The sequence below is a fragment of the Nycticebus coucang genome, chromosome 14 (assembly GCF_027406575.1).
Source record: "Nycticebus coucang isolate mNycCou1 chromosome 14, mNycCou1.pri, whole genome shotgun sequence".
Taxonomy (NCBI): Eukaryota; Metazoa; Chordata; class Mammalia; order Primates; family Lorisidae; genus Nycticebus; species Nycticebus coucang.
The window spans coordinates 40,973,554-40,996,860 of NC_069793.1; positions in this window are offsets into that span (position 1 = coordinate 40,973,554).

Consider the following 23,307-nt stretch of genomic DNA (forward strand, 5'->3'; position numbering starts at 1 on the left):
AAATACAATGTCTGTCTAGAAGATAGACATCTACCTCCAAAGAGAAAGAAGATGACGTATACTAGGATATAAATGAAATTAATTTCTTCTTCCAACCCAAGAGTAATTTCAACACCTTTCCCCCAAAGATAAGAAATAGTTTATGATAAGCAGAAACAATATCCCCAGAGAGGCAACTGGCAAGTTAAAATAAAAGGATATGCATGAGTTAAGAACCAAGAGAAATTTGTGGAAAGCATCTTAAATGAGAAATACAAAAATCAATGACCAAAACTACGAATATACATGTTAATGAGTAAAATATAAATCATTAAAACACATTAACTAGTAGAGTCAGGACTGTGTTTTTTTTTTTGTTTTTTTTTTTATTGTTGGGGATTCATTGAGGGTACAATAAGCCAGTTACACTGATTGCAATTGTTAGGTAAAGTCCCTCTTGCAATCATGTCTTGCCCCCATAAAGTGTGACACACACCAAGGCCCCACCCCCCTTCCTCCATCCCTCTTTCTGCCTGTGTTATCTACTAAATCCATGAAGTAGGATGTTTGCCATGACTAATCAGAGGACATAGAAATCACTAATATGTGTACTATTTTTCCCTTTTATTTATTTTTATTTTCAAATATTAAGGGAGTACAAATGTTTCTGTTACATAGATAACTAATATAGTGCTTAAGCCAGGGCTTTTCAGGTACTTATCACCAAGTTATTGTTCACTAAACCTTATAGGTAAGTTGTTGTTTCTTACCTCTCTCCAACCCTCGCCTTTCCTGGTTTCCAATGTCTTTTATATTGCTTTGTGTTCAGGTGTACCCATCATTAACTCCCATTTATTAATGAGAACATATGATGTTTGATTTTTCCAGTCCTGAGCTACTTCACTAGGATAATGGTCTTCAGCTCAATCCCAGGTGCTGCAAGTGAGATGATTTCATTTCTCCTTTTTTTGTTGAGTAATACTCCATATTATGTTTTCTTCACGTTTTAATAAAGGCCAATCTGATAAGGGTAGGCTAGTATCTCATTGTAGTTTTACTTTTCATTGTCCTGATTATGAGTGATGTTGAACATTTTTTCTCATATGCTTCCTGGACATTTATCTTCTTTTGAAAAACTTCTGTTATTCATACCATTGCCTACTTTTTGACAGGTTTTGCTGATTATAGTTCTGCCAACGTGACCCCCATATGTGTGTTATAAAACACTTAAATAGATGAGTTAAATAGCAGAGAAACCTTGACTAAAGAAAATTTTAATGCAATGAAAGATCCAGAAGAAGATTTTTCACCTAGAGATGAGGAGAATAAAACACAAGATTTATAATGGAAAAGCGAAAATACAGGGAAAAGATGCCAAAACCACAGCACCCATCACAGTACATTTTCCAAAGAATGGATAAAATTAAAGAAATAATAAAATAAATATAAATCTTTTAATACATTTCAAAAATATGACAACATCCATATTTTCCATTTTGAAGGTCCCATTGACTATTTAGTAGCACAAAAGGAGGAAATAACATACAGAGACACATAATTTTAGAACAACAAATATAAATTTAAGTTTTAAAGGAAACCAAGTTTAAAATAATCAGTTTATCCACAAAATAAAACAAACCAATTTAGACTCACTCATTACAATGTAATCTATCAAAGTGCAATATTGCAAAATGGAAAACAATTGTTGAATATGTTTAAAATTCTAAGCAAAAATTCCTTTACCTAACATATTACATGCAATAAAACTAGTATACAAGGGGAGAGTTAAGTAAGAATAAATAAATACATAATTTGAAAAAATAACAAAAATAATTTAAACAAGCAATATCAATTCTGACACCCATAATATCTACATAAAATGATTTCTAACAGAGTGATATAGTTATTATAGTTTCCTATTCAAACGTATATTTAGAAGTCTGTGATCATATCTTGCATCTAGTTTTATATCTTGATGTTTTAGTGTTATAATTTTAACTATATACAACAATCTTTAGAAAGATCTTTAATTAACTTAATTGAAGTGGGTAGGATTGAGTAAGATCCACAAAGCATGCACTTTCAAAGAGCTGATTTGGATTCCTGAGATTATTTATCCCTCCCTCTTAAGGTCAAATTTATATTTGTGCACAACTTTGTATAAGGAAGAGGCCCATAAATGGAGATGAAGATCTTCAGTAACAGAAAATTTTCTGAAAACCATGTGTCTACCTAAAAGCTTATTTTATGCCATTCTTACAACCTCAAAAATCTTATGCACATATCAAGAATCATAAATATTTCAGAGCAAATTATACCAAAAATGGCATTACAGGAAGATGAAAGTTTCCAGATAAAAACTGCCATTATGGAGAATATCTTCAGTGATGTCAGTGAAGAAAAGGTAGATGAATGGCTGAGAATCTCATTGGATATGACCTCTGTGTACAGACTGAAATATGAAAACACATATGCTATGTTCTGAATGGGATGTCTTTTCTAGCATTATATAATATGTGGTGTAAAATAAAGAAGAATTTTAATTAAAGCTCTTCCTCATCTGGATGTGTAGTTTTCCTGAGATTGATTTACATTTGAATAAAAAGAAGAAAAATGCACACAGAAGGATTAATTATAGAAAAAAAATCTTATCCTCAAGGTTTTAAAGGCAAAATATTTCTAAATATTAGTTCTAAATAAGAAATGAAATAATAAAGGATTAAAAAGAACGAGCATAAACAGAATCCTTATGAAGAACCGGGGCAGCAACAGAACATGATGTGAAGAGCACATGAGTTGACATGTTAAGATGGGCTTTATTTTATTGCTTATTTGCCATAATCCTTTATTGAAATCAATTAACTTTCTTGAGCCCTGTGTCTGTATATTTGTGAGGTTTTTATAAAGAGAAAAAGTGAGACCACGTATAGAAGCATGTTTTGAAATTTGGATGTACTATATGAATGCTTTTTAATTACAAACACCAGTAATTACAATTTATCTTCATATTTATCTACTTAAATAAAATAAGCAGAAACACTAGTACCCAAATTATAGAGGTTCTTTTTGGATGTATAAAGTTAAGCATGTTGAGTTAGTGCTCACCAAGTTGATGTCTGACATTTAGTACTTTGTAGACTGGGGGTCAGGTGGTATGATGAAATCAACATATAAGGGCATTGACACTAGACTGTTTATCACAGTTCAATTTACAATCACTGAAACAACCTAAATGCCCACAAACTCAGGAATAAATCAATAAGCTATGGTATATGTATACCATGGAATACTATTCGGCCATTAAAAGAGACGGAGTCTTTACATCTGTATTAACCTGGATCAAGTTGGAACACATCCTGTTTAGTAAAGCATCACAAGAATGGAGAAGCAAGAATCCAATGTACTCAATTCTGATATGAAGGCAGTAGATGAGCTAATACAAGACGGGGGATGGGGGAATGAGAGATGAGGGGGAGGAGAGTGGGGAATGGGGGTCATGGTGCATGACACAATCTTGGGGGTGAGACACAATTACAAGAGGGACTTTACCTAATAACCATAATCAGTGTAACCTAAGTCTTTGTACTTGCAATGAATCTCAAAACAATAAAAACAAATAAATACAATGAATAAAAAATACATATACAATTCGAAGGATCTGACCATTTGAATTTCCACATCCTCTGCAGTACAACAACTCCATGCAATCCAAGGATCTGTTTGGTGGCAAGCAAAAATAATGTAGGAGGTGATGAATAAGCTTAGTAAAAAATATGCACGGCAGCATATGAGAAGCCTGAAATTTATGGACACAAAGTTGAGCAATGACTTTGGAAAGTTCCTAATTGAATTAGGAGAACAGAATTTGCTTCTTAGCAACCAGTCCATGTCTTCTGATTGGTTCCAGAATTTTGTGAGCAATAAATAGTTCTATGAGAGTATACGGTAAAAAAGAAAAAGAAATTGTTTGTATAAAGAGGGACTGCAAGTAATCTATTAAAAGTAGGTTCTACCCCACCGAAATTATAAGTATCTAGTGGCTAAGCATGAGAATAGAAGAACTCTTACGGAGAAACACATAATAGAACAGGAGATGGTAAACTATCTGGGAGGTAGTATGTGCTATGGGGTCCAAATAGAAAATAAATCCTCCCTAAGGGAAGCCATAGTGCAGGTTTAATCCCATTATTAAGGGAAAATCACTGTTATTTGTCCTCATTAGTACCCTGTTTCCCCAAAAATAAGACATCCTCCGAAAATAAAACCTACTTAGAGGAAAGATAAGACGTCCCCTGAAAATAAGAGCCAGCACATCTTTGGGAGCACATCTTAAAATAAGACACTGTCTTATTTTCAGGGAAACAGGGTAGATGGTTTCACATTGCCTGAACATAGCAGAGATCTTTCGCTTTTAGTAAGTTAGCCTAAGTCAAATAAGCTTGAGTAAAAAGGCAATATAATGACTCTTACTATTAAAAGAACATATATAAACTTCAAGCATGAAAAGTTTCAAGTTAGTTGGATGCAAAAGGTAAAAATATATATATATGTTCTCTAAATTTAGTTGAGGTTTCTTTGTCTTTTGAATTTCATCAGTACCTCTCTGAGGAATTGTTAAACTCCTGCTGAATGTTTCTGAATCACTATTCCTAAAATTTAGAAACTCTTATAGAAAGAAATTGACCTTTTATCTCCAATATTACCTGCCAAAATTCTATAACTCACTCTGATGAATTTTACAATTCATTTTATTGGGAATAATGGGAATTCATTTATCCATCACTAAACAAACCAATATCATAAATAATAAGATTGTGTGTGTGTGTGTGCGTGCGTGCGTGTGTCAGCAAAGAGTCTCTCTTTGTTCAGATGTTCTCTGAGATCTCTGATAGACTGGCTCTGAATCTTACACCTCTTTATCTGTCTTTGCTAACCTCAGTTTTAACAAAAAAAAAAAAATCCTGCTAATTCAAGATTTAGTGAGAATCCCAAACCTATGACATGATATCCTCTTGATATCAATTGCCTAATATCCTACCTTAATGAAAGTCTTAAAACTGCCTTTATCAAGAATCCTGTGAAGAGGAAGGACCTTGCCAGAATGGTAGAGTAGAAGCAATCTGTTTTCACTCTCCCCTACAGAAAAGCCAACACAAATATCTAGCTTAAGATGATCACCAGAAACGTTCCAGGATGCAAATATGAGTCTGAGACAAAATGTGGGGGCACAGAGAAGTGAACTCCGAATAGGTTATAAGAGAATTGGACTCCTGTATCTATGTGTCACTTTGCCAGTGTGCTACATACCACATGTACAGAGTATGTTGTCCAGACTCATAGTTTCTATACTGGTAAAGGGGAGATCCAGTGAATGGCCAGTTTACCCACCATTCTGGGTTCCCTTACAAAAGAACTATCCCTTTCTAAACCCATGAGAAACATCATGAATATGCATGTAGTATAACATCATGAATGTTTGTGGTATATGTAGAAAGAAAAACTCCTAAGGGTAGCCAGAAACAAAGGGGAGACTAAAGACTAGCAACCCCAGCACATGAAACTGAATTCTTTATCTCAGACAAATGGAATGCAAAATCAGAGTAGCTGTTCAGCAAAATAGCTAGAAGAGGCAAACCCTATGGGTCCCCCAGTCACAACCACCTGGGTAAGCTCCCACAGAGCCTAGACGCCCATTTTAGGATCTCTCCCATCTAAGATGGGGCAGAGCTCTAAACATTTGGAGCAATTGAGGCAAATCTGGGCTAGTGCAAAGTAAATTCAACAGATGAATAAAAAAGCACCTCTTAGAAAACATATTCAAGAAATGGGGAACAAGTCAGACAGTGAAGACTAGAATAAGTAATGAATGTTTGAATGTGAAGAAGTAAACACACATTGATAAGAGATAAAAGCAAGCAGCGAATCCTGTGGTCCCCAAATGGACAAATCAGGGAAGTAGTGATCAATTGTAACAAGACAGCAATGTGTAAGCTCTCAGATCAAGAATTCAAAATAGTAGTTTTAAGGTAGCTCAGTAAACAAGAGGATAACACAGAAAAATAGTCCATAAATTTATCATGACTTAACAGATTGAAATAATATAAAAATCAAACAAATCCTAGTAGTAAAAAATCTATTTGCTAAATTAAAAATGTATTACAAATAATTAAGCAGAATGTGTCAAGCAGATTAATGGATCAGTGAACTAAAAGACAGGCTATTGGAAAAGACACAGTCAGAAAATAAAGTAAAAATAATAAAAAGCAACAAAGCATATCTACGATATACGACGATTATGTCAAAAGAGCAAATATAAGCGTCATTGGTGTTCAAAGGGAGTTGAGTAATAACAATTAATAACAACACATTATAATAACAAAATTCTTTCAAAGCTAGAGAAAGATATGTCCTCACCAAACAGGTTCAACTCAAATAAGACTATCCCAAAGCAAATAACAAACACTCAAAATTGAAGAGACCATACTAGAATCAGCAAGAGAAAAGAAGCAAATGACATAAAAAGGAGTCTGATTTGGCTGTCAACAGACTTCTCAGTGGAAACTCTGTAAGCCAGGAGAAAGTGGGAAAACACATTAAAAATGCTGAAAACAAAAGAAAAAACAAAACCCTGGCCCACAGAATACATACATGTACACCACATAGTCATCATTAAAAAGTGAAGAAGAGATTAAGTCTTCTCCTGACAAACAAATGATGAAGGGATTCATCACCACCAGATCCATTTCACAAGCAATGCTAGCAAGACTTTTTCAATCTGAAAGGACGCTAACATGCAAAAAGAAAATATTTAAAGGTACAAAATCTACTGGCAAAAGTAAGCACAGAAACTAAAAGTGCTCACATACTGCAATTGCATTGTGAAATACACCTCTAGCATTAAATTCTAAAAGACAAATATATCAAGGAATAGAATAACTTCAACAACTTCTTAAGGGATGGGCAACATAAAAAGGTGTAAATTGAGACAACAAAAATTTCAACTGTAGGGGAGGAGTTAAAATAGAAGACTTTTAGTTTTTTCTTCATTTGTTTCTGTTCTTTTCTTTGTAACTAAAGTTATCATATGTATGACATACCTCATTATTTCCATAGAAAGTATTTGTTTGGCTTCATGATAACCACAAAGAAAAATCCTATGACAGATATACTGAAAATAAGAGGTAAAATGCTAAAACATGCTACAGGCTGGGTAGGGTGGTAACTCACGCCTATAATCCTAGCACTTTGAAAGCCTGATGCAGGAGGATCACTTGAGGCCAGGAGTTTGAGGCCAGCCTGGGGAACAGAGCAAGATCCTATCTATACAAAAAACTTTTGAGAAATTAGCTGGATGTGATGACACATGCCTATAGTCTTACCTACTTTGAAGAGCGAGGCAGGAGGGTCACTTGAACCGTGGAGTTTGAGATTTCAATGAGCTATGATGATGCCACTACACTCTATCCCAGGCAACAGAGCAAGACATTTTCTCTAAATAAATAAATGAACAAACAAACAAACAAACAAAAAAACATACAATAAAAGATACTAATTTAACTCCAAATAAAACTGAAAGAAAAAAGGAGAGGAGTTATAAAACAAGCAAAAAAAAAAAAGGGTAAAAATGGCAGTAATGTTACCTTTCCATAACATTAATTGGAAATAGAGTAAATTCTCGAATCAAAGAAATGTAAGATTTAAATTGCAATCCACTCTAAATGAACCTAAAGCACACATACAAAAAATTCTATTTCACGGATGGAAAATACACTCTTCTCCACTGCACATGAAAACTTCTGTTATCACACAACTGTTATCACACAAACACACAGGATTACAGAATACTTATGCCAACCAACTAAACAACACAGAAAAAAATGAATGATTCTTTAACACATACAACCTACCATGACTGAATTATAAGAAATAGAAATGATGATTCCTTTTATTTGGCTGGAAGTCTTCCAGGAATGGTCAGAGGATACTTTGACAACCCAGGAACAAAGAGTGTGGGATTGATTAAGGTGCTGGATAATTTTTCTTTCCCACAGATGGGTAACATATTCTCTTGCCCAGAAACCACCCTGCTGGGCTACATTCTGAAGCACTGGGACATGTTCCATCGCCAGACACTAAACAAAGAATGTAAGGTTTTATTTTGCACACAGGCCTGACTCAGTTCGACTTGCCAGTAGTAAATAATGGCCAGCAGAGGGCACTCTAAAATATAATACAATTTTTCAGTTAGATCTTTCCTAAAAAAGAGGGAAAATGCTCTGAAGCGCCCTAGGTACAAGCTTTCTTTTTTCTCATAGATAACCCCCAATTGTGTAAAACCTGTCAGATAGCTCCAACTCTCTTGGCTGTACTAACTTCCCCAAATGGTCAGGGATTCCCAGGAAATATGCTGTCACCACCTGATTTGAACTTGCCATCTACTTCTCCTGCACCTTCCTCCATGCTTTTAGAAAACCCAAGAAGGAATCTGTTTCCAGAGTATCTTCTGGTCCCACTGGGACCCCCCAAAAGTAACTGTTCCCTCTTTGTGTCCCCTGGTTGAGAGGGGTGAAAGGGATAATACATGCATATTTATTCCATATTCTCTGGCTGATTTAAAAAAAATCAAGGTGGATATAGGAAAATTTTCCGATGACCCAGATAAGTACATAGACTATGTTAACTAACAGAACAAAACTGTGACCTCTATTGGAGAGTGCAATGCTACTACTGGATCAAACTTTAAATGATAAGAACGAAGTTTTAGATAAGGCTAGAAATTGGGGAGATTTGTGGTTCATGTCCAATACTGATAGTAGTATGTCCTCTGAAGAAAGCGATAGATACTCCACAGGAAGACAGGCAGTTCTCTTCAAGGATCCTGAATGGGACCTGGAGAAACAAGGTGACTAAACATTTTCTAACATGTATCCTGGAAAGTTTATATCAATGCAAGAAAAAAGCCAATAAATTATTCTAAGCTATCCACTATTACCAAGAGCAAAATGATAGTCCCTCACTCTTTCCTAAGCAGCTTAGAGAGGTGACGAGACCTGACTCCTTAGAGGGCCAAATTATTTTAAAAGATGTATTTGTCACTCAAGCAGCCCCAGACATTAGAAAAAGACCTCCAGAAATTGGCTCTAGGCCCCAATCATAACCTGGAGTACCATCTTAAAATGGCCACAGTGGTCTTTTATAATTGAAATCAGGAGGAAAAGGACAAAAAATTAAAAAAGGGATGAAAAAAAGTTGACAACTCTAGTAATAACACTCCAGTGGGTGGGCACTATTCAGGCGCTGAGGAAAGCCAGAGGAACTAAGAGCAAGAGCTTCCAATGTGGTCAGATTGGACACTTCAAGAGGCACTGCCCCAAGCCACACCACTAGGCAAGCCACTGGGTGACCACTGGAGGGCAGTCTGTCCCCAGAGGTGAAGGTGTCCCAGGACAATGACTCTGTCAGCCCCTAAACTGGACAGAGGCTGTCCAGAACAGTTTCTCATGGCTCCAGCTTGTGTTATCACCCCCCAAGAGCCCCGGTTATGCCTCATTGTGGAGAGGCAAGCCAGGAGATAGAATTTCTCCTAGGTACTAGAGCCTCTCTACCTCTTCCCCACATCTGTAACTATAGAGGGGGTGTCTGGAAAGCTGGTTACCAAATTCTTTTCTCAGACTTTAAGCTGCGGCTGGGGAAAACTGGCTGTTCTTTCTTGCCTTCCTAATTATGCCTGAAAGTCCTGTTCCCCTTTGGGGGAGGGAAATAATAATTAAAGCAGGAACAATCATTTATGTGAATATGGGACTAGAACCTATACTATGCCTTCCCTTATTAGAGACAGAAATTAACCCCAAAGTACAAGCTACAGAGGGACGGGGGGAAGAGCAAAATATGCTCACAGGTCCAAATTAAGTTAAGTAAATACATCATCTAGCTCCCCTAGGTTTACAAAAACAAAGTAAATATCCAGGTAAAAATTGCCAAATAGATTTTATTCACAAGTAATATCCTGGCACTCACCACTTCCTACAGAAATGGATCATGAAGAAAACAATCACGATTTACTACACTTGTGAGCCTAAAGAAAATTTGGAGTTATTATCTAAGAAACCACTAAGGAAAGGGTTAATGTACTTTGCTTTTGAAATCACTGACTTTATTATTCCCATCTAAGATAATTAGCTAGATTTAATCATCCCACAATGTATACATAATTCAAAACAATATGTTATAAATAGGGAATGCATATAATTTCAACACAATTTTAAAAAATACATACAAATTTTTAAAATTCTCCAAAAACTTCCCAAGAGGAAATATCCCTGCAATCTAGAAATGAAAGATGAAAGCAGCAGTTGTCCCTCTTCCTATCACTTCTGGTGAACCCATGGGAGATTTTGTGCTTTCTGTCCACACATCTGTAGACTCCATAGGGTCAGAAATCCTGATCTTCTGATTATATGCCTCTTCCTGATCAAGGAGTATATTTTCTGACTTTTTAAATTTTAATTAAAGATTCAGCTACCACCTTGCTATAAAGGCCTCTGATATCCAGTCAGCTATAGACAAGAAAACGTATCATGATCTATGCAGGAATCATGAGGATGGAGGATGGAGAATGGAAGGCTGCATATTTACACAATAGGATGCAGGAAGGAACACATATTGATCCCAGTTATTGCCCTGGGTTGCTTCTTATAGCACCTGTGGTTAATTATGGCTGTAAATGAGTGGCTTTAACAACTGAATTCTGAGAAAACCTGAGTGTCTGGGGCTCAGGTTCTTTTGGGAGAAGAGCCTATGTAACTTCCCCATGCGAGTTGCTGAAGTCAAAAAGATAGCTGAGCATGTTGGAAAGCTAGACTGGATAATGGAGGAGGGAGATATTAAGTTCATTTTTGGACCTGAGATAAACTGTAATTTGTCTAATTTCTACTTCGTATATTTGCCCTTAGAAATAAAGGGAAATCAAAAGACTTGAATAAAGGTCCCAGCTCTGACACTTAACTAGTCATGTGTACTTACACAAAATAGAGTCTCTGGGCTGCTCCCTAAATGAATATGAAACAGTGGATCCAAATGCCACAAGGGGTAGATTGTATTATACATGTAAATTCACTACTCACAGCTTTTTCTCAAGGATATAATTGCCACTCAGCTGCAGTTAGTGCAGTCAGCAGACAGCCTCCATCTGTTAGCTTTTTAAGGATAGGCCTCAGGTGCAGAAAACTACCTTTTCCTTGGGGCAAGCCAGTAATCCAATGACTGAGTGGGGAAGGAGCCATTTCAACTTTCTGCAGAACACCCTGATAGGCAACACTGAGCTCAATTCATTCCATTAAATTTGTCATACCATGGACTATTCTACTAGCCAGTCTCCTTTGCAAGTGATTCCTATTATTTCTCTTTTCAGTAAGAATAGGCTAGGTATTTCTGACATTGACTTAGGTAATATTTTTCATCTTAATTCCTTGCCTCATTAAAAAAAATAAAAACTTCTTGCTCTCCTTTCTCAGTTACTTTTTTCTGAAATTAATCCTAGGCTCCCAATAAATGTAATAAATTCCAAGTCACTTCTATTAAGCTATTAATAGGTCTTTGATTTTTCACAGGCTGTCACAACTTCACATCACTAAATTATATATTATTATTTAAGTATATTTGATTTCCTAGTTTTATTTATTCATCATCACTCATCCACAATGAAGTGCTCAACTCTTTAGTACTATTGATTAGGTAATTATTATTTGAGTTAAATAAAGCTATTCTAAACTAGAGAATGTATTGTAGATGGCATCACAGAATACATACATGCATGTTTATATAGCACACACATTTAGATATAACATAAGAAAATTTTGAGCTTACTTCTCAAGTGGTATCTATACACAGACGCACAAAATCAGAAAGAGGCTGGAAAATACATGTGCGCTCCTTGTGTCATGACATAAGGAAAGCCATGTGTACTCTACATTCTACTAAATTTCAAAGAATAATGTTAAAATATTCATTTTGTTTTGTCTATCATATATCTTGTTGGCTGTTATAAGTGCACTTAGAAAAAACTGATAACCCCCTTACCTTATTTTATTTTATATTTATTGTTGGTAATTCATTGAGGGTAAAAGAAACCAGGTTACACTGATTGCATTTGTTAGGTAAAGTCCCTCTTATAATTGTGTCTTGCCCCCCAAAAGTGTGTCACACACTGACACCCCTGTCCCCCTACCCTCTTCCCTCTTTCTGCTCTTTTCTTCTCCCACCTCCCCTCATTCCCTCTCTGTGCTCTTCCCCACCCCTCCCTCCTTCTTTCTCTCTCTGGTCTCTACTTCCTTCACTCCCATCATGTCCTTAATTGTCAGTAATTGTCCTCATATCAAAATTTAGTACATAGGATTCATGCTTCTCCATTCTTGTGATGCTTTAGTAAGAATAATGTATTCAACTTCCATCCAGGTTAATAAAAAGGATGTAAAGTCTCCATTTTTTTTAATGGCTGAATAGTATACCATAGTGTACATATACCACAGCTTGTTAATTCATTCCTGGGATGGGGGCATTTAGGCTGTTTCCACATTTTGGCTATTGTAAATTAAGCTGCAGTAAACAGTCTAGGGTAAGTGTTCTTATGATAAAAGAATTTTTTTCTCTTCTGGGTAGATGCCCAGTAACGGGATTGCAGGATCAAATGGGAGGTCTAGCTTGAGTTCATTGAGAGTTCCCCATACTTCAGTCCAAAAAGGTTGCATTAGTTTGCAGCCCCACCAGCAGTGTAAAAGTGTCCCATTCTCTCCACAGCCACACCATCATCTGCAGTTTTGAGATTTTGTGATGTGGGCCATTCTCACTGGTTAGATGATATCTCAGAGTGGTTTTGATTTGCATTTCTCTGATCATTAGGGATGATGAACATTTTTTCATGTTTGCTAGCCATTTGTCTTCTTTAGAGAGGGTTCTGTTCATCTCTGTTGCCCATTGATAAATGGGATTGTTGGATTCTTCCATGTGGATTAATTTGAGTTCTCTATAGATCCTAGTTATCAAGTTTTGGTCTGATTCAAAATATGCTTATATCCTTTCCCATTGTGTAGTTTGTATATTTGCTTTGGTGGTTGTCTCCTTAGCTGTATAGAAGCTTTTCAGGTTAATTAAGTACCATTTGTTTATTTTTGTTATTGTTGCAATTGCCACAGAAGACTTCTTCATAAAGTCTTTCCTCAGGTCAATATTTTCCAGTGTTTTTCTCATGCTTTCTTTGAGGATTTTCATCATTTCATGCCTTAAACTTAGACCTTTTACCCATTTTGACAATTTTTGTGAGTGGAGAAAGGTGCAGGTCCAGTTTCAGTCTTCTACCTGTGGATAGTTCTCCCAACACCAGTTATTGAATAGGAAGTCTTTCCCCCAAGGTATGTTCTTGTTTGGTTTATTGAAGATTAGGTGGTTGTAAGATGTTAGTTTCATTTCCTGGTTTTCTATTCAATTCCAAATGTCTATGTCTCTATTTTTGTGCCAGTACCATGCTGTCTTAACCACTATGGCCTTGTAGTACCACCTAAAATCTGATATGGTGATGCCCCCAGCTTGGTTTTTATTACTAAGAACTGCTTTAACTGTATGGATTTTTTTCTGGTTCCATATAAAATGCAGAGTCATTTTTTTCCAAGTCTTGAAAGTACAATGTTGGTATTTTAATAGGAATGGCATTGAATTGGTAGATTGCTTTGGGAAATATAGACATTTTAACAATGTTGATTCTTCCCAGCCATGAGCATGGTATGTTCTTCCATTTGTTAATATCCTCTGCAATTTCTTTTCTTAGGGTTTCATAATTTTCTTTATAGAGGTCCTTCACCTCTTTTGTTAGATATATTCCTAGGTATTTAATTTTATTTGAAGCTATGGTGAAGGGTGTTGTGTCCTTAATTAGCCTCTCATCTTGACTGTTATTGGCATATACAAGGGTTACTGACTTGTGAACACTGATTGTATATCCTGAGACATTATTGTATTTACTGATGACTTCCAAGAATCTTGTGGTTGAGTCTTGTGGGGTTCTCAAAGTGTAAGATCATTTTGTCAGCAAAGAGCAAAGACATCATATTGTCCTCCATTCCCATTTAGATGCCCTTTATTTTCTTCTCTTGCCTAATTGTATTGGCTAGAACTTCCAGGACAATGTTGAATAGTAGTGCTGATAGAGGACAACCTTGTCTGGTTCCAGAAAAATTTCAGTTTTACTCCATTCAGTAAAATATTAGCTGTCATTTGTCATAGATAGCTTCAATCAATTTAAAAAATATACCACCTTTCCCTGCACTCTTCAATGTTCTAATTAGAAAAGGATGCTGGAGTTATCGAATGCTTTTTCTGCATCTATTGAGAGGATCATATAGTCTTCATTTTTGCTTCTGTTTTACAGTGAATAATGTTTATGGACTTGAGTATATTAAACCAGCCTTACATCCCTCGGATGAAACCTACTTGATCATGATGTATGACTTTTTTGATGATAAGCTGTAATCTATTGGCTAGGATTTTCTTGAGAATTTTTGCATATATATTCATTAGTGAAATTGGTCTGAAGTTCTCCTTTTTAGTTGGGTCTTTTCCTGGTTTTGATATCAAGGTTACGTCTACTTCATAGAATGTGTCAGGGAGAATTCCTTCCTCCTCAAGTTTTTGGAATACTTTCTGCAGTATGTAAATAAGCTCTTCTTTAAAGGTTTGACAGAACGGGTGTGAAGCCATCCGGACCAGCGCATTTTCTTTGTTAGATTTTTTATTGTTGCTTTGATCTCAGTGCTTGAAATTGGTCTGTTCAGGAGCTCTATTTCTACCTGGATAAGTCTAGGGAAAGGGTGTGCTTGCAAATATTGATCCATGTCTTTCACATTGTCAAATTTCTGGGCATAGAATTTCTTGTAGCATTCAGAGATAATCTCTTGTATCTCTGTGGCATCTGTTGTTATTTCCCCTTTATCATTTCTGATTGAGTTTACTAGAGATTTTACTTTTCTATTTCTAGTTAGTCTGGCCAAATATTTGTCTATTTTATTGATTTTTTTTTTTAAAAAAGCAATTCCTTGTTTCATTAATTTTCTGAATGTTTCTTTTGTTTCCAGTTTCATTAATCTCTGATTTAATTTTGGATATTTCTTTTCTTCTGCTGGGTTTAGGTTTAGATTGCTCTTCTATTTATAATCCCATAAAATGGCTTGTGAGTTTGCTGATGTGTTCTCTTTCTATTTTTCAGATGTAGACATCTAAAGCAATACATTTTCCTCTCTGGACTGCTTTTGCTGTATCCGATAGGTTTTGGTAGCTTGTGTCTTCATTGTTCAAGAAAGTTAATGATGTCCTCTTTTATTTCTTCCTGCACCCCACTGTCATTCAGTATAATGTTATTTAATTTCCATGCCTTTGTTATGGGATTGAATGTTTTTGTTGGAGTTAGTTCCACCTTTAATGCCTTGTGGTCTGAGAAAATATATGCTAAAATTTCAATTATTTTAATTCAGCTGAGGTTTGTTTTCTGTCCTAGGATAGGATCAATTTTGGAGAATGTTCCATGGGCTGATGAGAAGAATGTATAATCTTTAGCTTTTGGATGGAGTGTTCTATATATGTCTATCAAACACAGTTGTTCTAGGGTTTCATTTAAGTCCCTTATATCTTTGTTTAATTTCTGTTTAGAGGATTTTTCCAGCTCTGTAAGAGGAGTGTTAATGTCCCCTGTTATTATGCTGGTATAGGATAACATATTGCTCAGACTAATTAAGGCATGTTTTAAGAATCTGGGAACATTTAAGGTGGCTGCATAAATATTTAGAATTGAAATGTCTTCTTGTTGTATTTTTCCCGTGACCCATATACAGTGTCCATCTTTGTCTTTTTTGACTTTAGTTGTTTTAAATCCCCTTGTATCTGAAAATAAGATTGCAACCCCTCTTTTCTTCTGAATTCTATTTGCCTTAAAAATTTCTTCCAATCCTTAACTCTGAGTTTAATTTGTCTTTTGAGGCTAAGTGTGTTTCCTGTAGACAGCAAATGGATATTTGTGTCTTTTAATCTAATCAGGTAGTCTATGTCTCTTCAGTGGGGAATTCGAGTCATTAACATTTATTGAGATAATTGATAATTGTGGTAGTGTTCCATTCATCTTATTTTGGGAAAGTTCATTGCTTAGTTTTATCTTCTGCATCATTGTGGAAGCTAGGTTCTGTCCTTTAATTTCTGGGTGCTTACTTTGCTGGTGGTCCGTTGTGATGGTCATTATATAGAACAGGTTGAAGTATTTCCTGTAGAGCTGGTTCTGTTGTGGCAAATTTCCTCAGTGTTTGCATATCAGTAAAATATTTGCTTTCTCCATCAATTTTAAAGCTTAGCTTAGTGGGATATAGTATTCTAGGCTGAAAATTGTTTTGTTTAAGCAGATGAAAGGTGGATGATCATTGTCTTCTGGCTTGAAAAGTTTCATTAGAGAAGTCTGCAGTCACCCTGATCGATTTACCCCTGTAGGTCAATTGGGCTTTACTCCTGGCAGCTTGCAAAATCTTCTCTTTCATCTTGACTTTGAATAGATTCATCACAATATGTTTTGGAGAAGCTCTATTTGAGTTGAGGCAACCTGGGATCTGATATCCCTCTGAAATGAGTCTGTCAGAATCTTTCGTGATACTTGGGAAATTTCCATTTATAATATTCTCTAGTATGACTTCCATTCCTCTGGGGTATTCTTCTTTCCCTTCTGGGATACCTATAACTCTCATGTTTGAACACTTCATAAAGTCCCATAATTCTGTCAGTGAATGTTCTGCTTTCTCTCTCTTCTTTTCTGCCTCTTCAACTATCTGAGTTATCTCAAAAGCTTTGTCTTCTACCACTGAGATTCCTTCTTCTGCATGGTCTAAACTGTTGTTGATACTTTCTATTGCATCTTTAAGCTTTCTAATTGACTGCTTCAATTCCTTCAGCTCTGCCATATCCGTTCTATATTCTTCATATAATTCATCTCTTTTTTGATTCCATTTTTGGATTTCCTTTTGGTTATTTTCCACTTTCTCAGCAATTCCTTCATTGTTTTTTGTTTATTTTCCACTTTCTCAGCAATTTTATTCATTATCTGTATTTTAAATTTTCCTTCTGTCATTTCTAACATTCTTTATAGGTGGAATCCTCTGCAGTAGCTACCACATGGTCCCTTGTGGGGGTTGCTCTGAACAGGTTTTTCATGTTGCCAGGATTTTTCTGCTGATTCTCCCTCGTGAGTGTTTTCTTTTATCTGTTTCCTTGCCCTAATTTTCCTTTCACTTCTTATTTCCCTTTATGTTACTGTGCCTCTGGCCTAACGTTTTGATGAGTCCATTTCATACAGGACTAAAAGTATGACAAGTTTGAAGAGCAAGAACGGAAAAAATAAAAATTTAAAAAATGAAAAAAGAGGAGAGGGGATGACTAAAAGAGAATATTGACAAAAAGAAGAGAGGCACAGAAAGAGGGAGACAGGAGTAATAAAGGTGTACAACAGGGCACTTTGACCCATACCTTAAAAGCCCCCAATCTCTGAGGGTGCCGGGTTGGTTTGGTGCCCTTAAATTCAGAAGCTCTTTGCCAGCCTGAGGGGTACCCCACCAAAGGGTACCCCATCTCCACCAAATAGAAAGGAAAGACAAAAATACTATAAATAAAACCAAACAAACAAACATAAAACCTGGCAGGATAGAATTTGGGGAAAAAACAAATAACAGGGGCAGAAACAGCAGCAAAAATGAAATTCTTATTATTAAAGAAGGTAATAAAGGAAAATTATATTTAAACTAGAAAAATGAAGAACAAAAAAAAGAAAAGAAAAAATGGGGGAAAATGTTGAAATAAAAAAAAGCAAAAACACAGCAGTATATATAACTTGCTGAATATTGTCTGGGCAACAGGCAAACTTCTGAGCTATAAGATGCTAATCACAGTTCTGATACAGCTGTATGAGATGGAGACTGGAGGCCTTTACTGATTTCTTTGCCCCCAAACCCCACATGGTTGAGATCCTGAATATCTCCTCAGCCTGCTTAAAAGACACTTTAAAAGCTTTCCAAAGAAAGCACTTGTCACTGGGATCTCTCCTAAAGTGGCTGCCTGCTTATCTGGTGCAGCAAATTTGGCCTCACTCTATGCCCCTGAGGACTGAGGCTGCAAGGCAGCCCTCCTACTGTGAAACACTGAAAGCTCCGCTCTTCCCAGATGTCTCAGTCCCAGTCTTTGGCACTGTTCACAGTCACTAGATCACTCACCCAATGTCTCCCACCCCAGCCGTGCTCTACGAGACCATGAGGGCAGAGTTTGCAGGGCAATTCTCCCACAATGGCTGCCCCTGAGGCCCACAGCAGACCAATGTTAGCTCCATTCTGGCCCAGCAGTTCAGTCCCAGACCCTGGACAACGCTTAAAATCACCTGTCCTCTTGCCCAAGTTCTCCCAAGGTAATTCAACTGAGTGCCCAATTCCAAAAAACAAACAAAACAAACAAACAAAAAAACCCAACAACATAAGGAAGGCCTTTCCTGTCTGCAATATTGCTGCTGTTGTAGTTACAACTGTGGCAGCCTCAGACTGAACACAGCCATTTGCCACTTCTCCACTGCTTTTGTCCTCCTCCTGGAGTCCAGAGATCTCTTGCTGTCTCTGTGCCTTCCCAAAGGGATGTTTCTGGATAGAGCCCACAAGCTCTGCAATCTTATCTCCCCAATCTCACCAGATGCAGCTGCAAAGAAGCTGTTACTCAGCCACCATCTTGATCCCTCCCTCCCTTCACTTTTATTTTTTAACTACACAACTTCTATTTTTCTCTGTATTAGTGGAAAGGACTCATCTTTGACTCTTTTTTGTTTTTTTTTTTAGTTTTTAGATAGGCATTGCCTAACATGTTCTTATGCTTTGTCTTTTTATTATCTTTTATTATCTATTTATGCTTGATAATTTCAAGTCACCTTGTTTGATAGTGAATGAAATATAAACAACTAAAAACAAATAAATAAAGGATTGGATTCACTGCCCAGTAGTTCATGATTCTACATTAGCTGTCAAAAGAGGTTAACTGGACCCCTTGTTTGATTTGATTTAGACTCAAATTTGTATACAAAAATAATCTTAAGAAATAATGCAACATACTTTGAATAGATGATTCATATTCTCAATGTTTTGTTTGTTTATCTTTCTATTGTTTATTTTATCTAAAGAATTTACCTGTTAATGTTTATAAGCAAGGAAGAAAATATTTATGAATCACCATTATAGTCTCCTGAAATTGGAGACATAGCATTATGAAGGTGTGAACTAACTTGAACATGGAATTAAATTTCAAAGACATGTTTTCTCTGTGAAGTAAATCCCAAGCAGTAAAAACAGCAAAGGTCAAGTGAGCAGATTCTTCAATTTTGTAAATGTTACTTTCAAGTTTCTTTTTCAGCACAAATGGTTAAGTGCCTTTTTAAAACCACTAATGCCTCTAGGGATCTAAATGGAACCTTCTTATTCTGACATACCCAGGTTTTATTCCCCTATTCTACATCTTCTCCTGTATGGAGAAAAGTTTATTTAGCCATCAGAATCGCCCATTCTGCTCTCCTCTCCTATCAAGGACGTCCAACTTCATGCAAGGCTAGTAGTGCAATAAAGACAACTGCTACTGCCATATAATTTATTTTACTTAATTTTGGTCTTAGGATTCTTATGTGAAGTTGTGGTCTCTGAAAAGAATGCTTATCACATGTCAAGCTTTTATTGGTTAGTCAGCAAAAGTTTCAGAATTCTACCAGAGAGCCTGGCTTTGTTAGCCTTGGCAGATCCCCTCAATTATCCTGCAGAGAACATGAGAAAAAGGTATTAAAATCAGATCCAGCAGAAGGCAAATGAGAAGGACAGACACTGGGATTCCAATTGACCTTCTGGTGAAGAGATAAAAATTCTGACCCAACAAGCTGTACTTTTTGAGTTTGTTTTCTGACACTAGGTGGTAAAAGTGCAGAGAAACTCATTCTTGTCAGTTGATTACGTTGCTGCCCAGCAGTGTGCATACTCAGAATGGCTGGGACTAGACTTATAAAAATGGAATTACGAGAAACAATCAGCTTTAATGAAGTTCAAACCTCCAGATTCTTTGCTGTTCTATCCACTTCAGATAAATAATCACATGTTTTGAAAGACATCATGTGGGAATGAAGGAGAGGAGCTTTAGCACTATAAAATGACTATGGATAATCGAATTTTTCTCTGGTGTGGGCATGTAATTGTTTATCTCTTGATTTCATATTAGTATTGAGTATACTGAACACTTACTTTTCCATTCTTGTGATAGTTTACTAAGAAGAATATATTTCTCCATCCAAGTAAATACAAAAAATGCAATGTCTCCATCTTTTTATGGCCAAATAGTATTTCATGGTATACATGTATCACAGTTTTTTAATCCATTCATGTGTTGATAGGCACTTGGACAATTGAATTCAAATGGGGAGAAGAAGGAAGGAAATAGAGGAGAAAGAGAAGGGGGAAGGTTGATTGGTAAGCTCTCACCTAAGTTACACAATGTAAGCGTATTCAGCACATCCCCTGGGTGAAGGGCTCAACTGCAACTTGAACTTTACCTAAGAAATACAAACAATGTAACTCAATTATTTGTACCCCACTATTAATCTGAAATTAAAAAAAAAAAAACTATGGACAACTTATCACACCAAGTTCATAAAAGTAGTGTGTCATAAAATTGTTTAATTAGTTTTGCTCAATTTCTTATCCTAAAAATTAGAAATTTTATTCCTATTCCTATTTTGTTCTCAGAAAGTCTTTCAAGCATCAAAATTTTGGTGATTAAAGTATACTTTGAGCTATAGAAATATATGATATCATCTTATTAATATAATACAGGATAATAAATATGTCTTTGCTATGAATTTTGTGGTAGATTAGAAACAGTTTCATAATATTCCAGAATTTTAAACTTTGAATGACTGTTTGGAATCATTTGTCATAGCTAATTTTGTCACTGACCATTTTGGGCAGTGTAAGTATGAATATTGTTCAAATTCACACAGAAAATAAAAATAGAATTCAGTTCTTCAAAAACCAATACTTGCTTACTCTCTAGAATATTTCTATATATTACATTATTTTTAAAAGCTTATCAATGTATACAGTTATGATTTAATAAAAAAATAATAAATAATAATAATTAAAAAAGCTTATAAATATTAATTCTGGAACATTGTATGGAACTTGCATACACACACTCCTTAATGAAAAAACAAGATTTTTACCAACAGGGTGGTACTATTTCCTCTGCTATTTCTCATTATATTCTGTTACATAAAACTTGTTCCTAATATTCAGAAAGATTAAAAAATATTTTCTCTCTTTTCTTCTCAATTATTTGTGTTTTACTTTTTTATTCTCTTCTCTTGGGAAAAAATGGTATATAACCTGTGATATATTTACTTTTATAACTATTAATGTCACCAATAATTCTTTGACTCTAGCTAAAATCTAAATCATAAAGTGAATAAAGTAACATAAATAAAAAGAATTATAGTTCTAAGTTGCAACCATAGAGAGTCTTTATATCTTACAAATTCTGTTTATGAATTTTATCCTATCTAACTCATGACAACTGTGTGAGGTAGTTTATCACTTGCATTTACCAGTTGAGAAAGGGAAGCTTGAAGAATTTGTGACTTAGCCAATCTTCGAGTTAGGTAGCAATTGTCGCCAGACACCAATGCTTTAGAAACTAAAGTTTGAGCACTATTTCTTCATTATCTACTGTGTTTGCACCGCTCTCCACTACAAGTGCAGCTTTTTTATGCAATTTGGACTTACATTCCCCAACTAGTTAGTGAAATACAGAAAATTGCAGATTACTAAACTGTGTTGAGGTAAAATAAATACAGCATTAATCCCATTCCCCAAGCAATTTCAATATTAAATGTCACATAATTTACATCTTGTTGATCCCAACATGATTTGGCCACTTTAGACAGCTCTGAAATGTGACAATTGTAACCTTATTCTAATAACTATGAACAGTTAATAATCAAACCTCCTAACTCTGCTGATGTAATGGTTCTCTAGAGATCCATTGTCTTCCACAAACCCTAGTTTTCTCTGCAGTCACTGACACAAATTATTTTGTATTTCCTCTAATGTATCACAACTTTGTCTGATGATGCAAGTTTTAATTTTTGAAATAGCCAGGATAAATATGGGCCTCACTGTGATGAAGATAATTGATTACCAAATAATTATTATGAGGGGTCTTCAAAAAGTTTCATGGAAAATGAATCATTTCAATCCTGAAGACAAAGAATAAAAGAAATGTCTACTAAGAGATTGAAGTGGTCCTGCCAAAGCAATGGTACCAGCCGTGAGCAGAGGTCATAGCAATTGTATTTTGGAATACTCAAGGAATTTTGGTTATTAACATCCTGGAGGTCCAAGGGATGGTAGCAACCGCTTATTTGGGGAGTGTTTTGTGAATGTTAGTCAAAGCTTTAGGAGAAACACTCTCAGGAAAACTTTATCAATAATTCTTCCTCCATCACAAGAATATTCCTGCTCATTCTTCTCATAAAACAAGGGAAGTGTTGTAAGAGTTACAGTGGGAAATTTTTAGGCATACTCCTTTCAGTTCTGTTTTGGCTCTTTTTGTTTCCTATTCTGGAAAAAAAAAAATTTAAAGAGCAACCTATTTATCTTAAGTTAAACACCTGTTCTATGTGCCATTACTCCCCAAATCAGTAAGATCTATAATAAACAGTCTGAGTGGATCGACCTAAGCTCATTGCTATGAAGCAAGTTATTTTCTTCCAAAGCGACTTGGGTTCATCTTTTAAAATAACCTAAAACAAATATACTAACTACCTTCTCTACCACATAAAGACATTGTGTATTTCTTTTTTTATGACATTATTATACCACTATACCTTTTATAATTCACTTTTTTGATTGATATGGATTGTTTATAAAATTTCTTATCACATACTATAATAGGTTAATTTTTAAATAAACAAAGCTGTGTATGTGTATGTGTGAAAGAGAGAGGGGGAAGAGAAAGAGAGAGAGACAGAGAGAGAGAAAGAAAGTGAAGGGAAACCTAGATTAATCCTAGTTGGAGTGCTTGGCTTGGCTTGGCACCTGGTATTGGATAATTCTAATTGTTTATATTTTATATTGGTAAAATATGGATTCAATTCAGTGATTGATGGACTATTTAGGAACTATAGTTTACTATAACAGCTTTTGTAATGATATATATCATAATGATCATATTGATCATATATCAGTT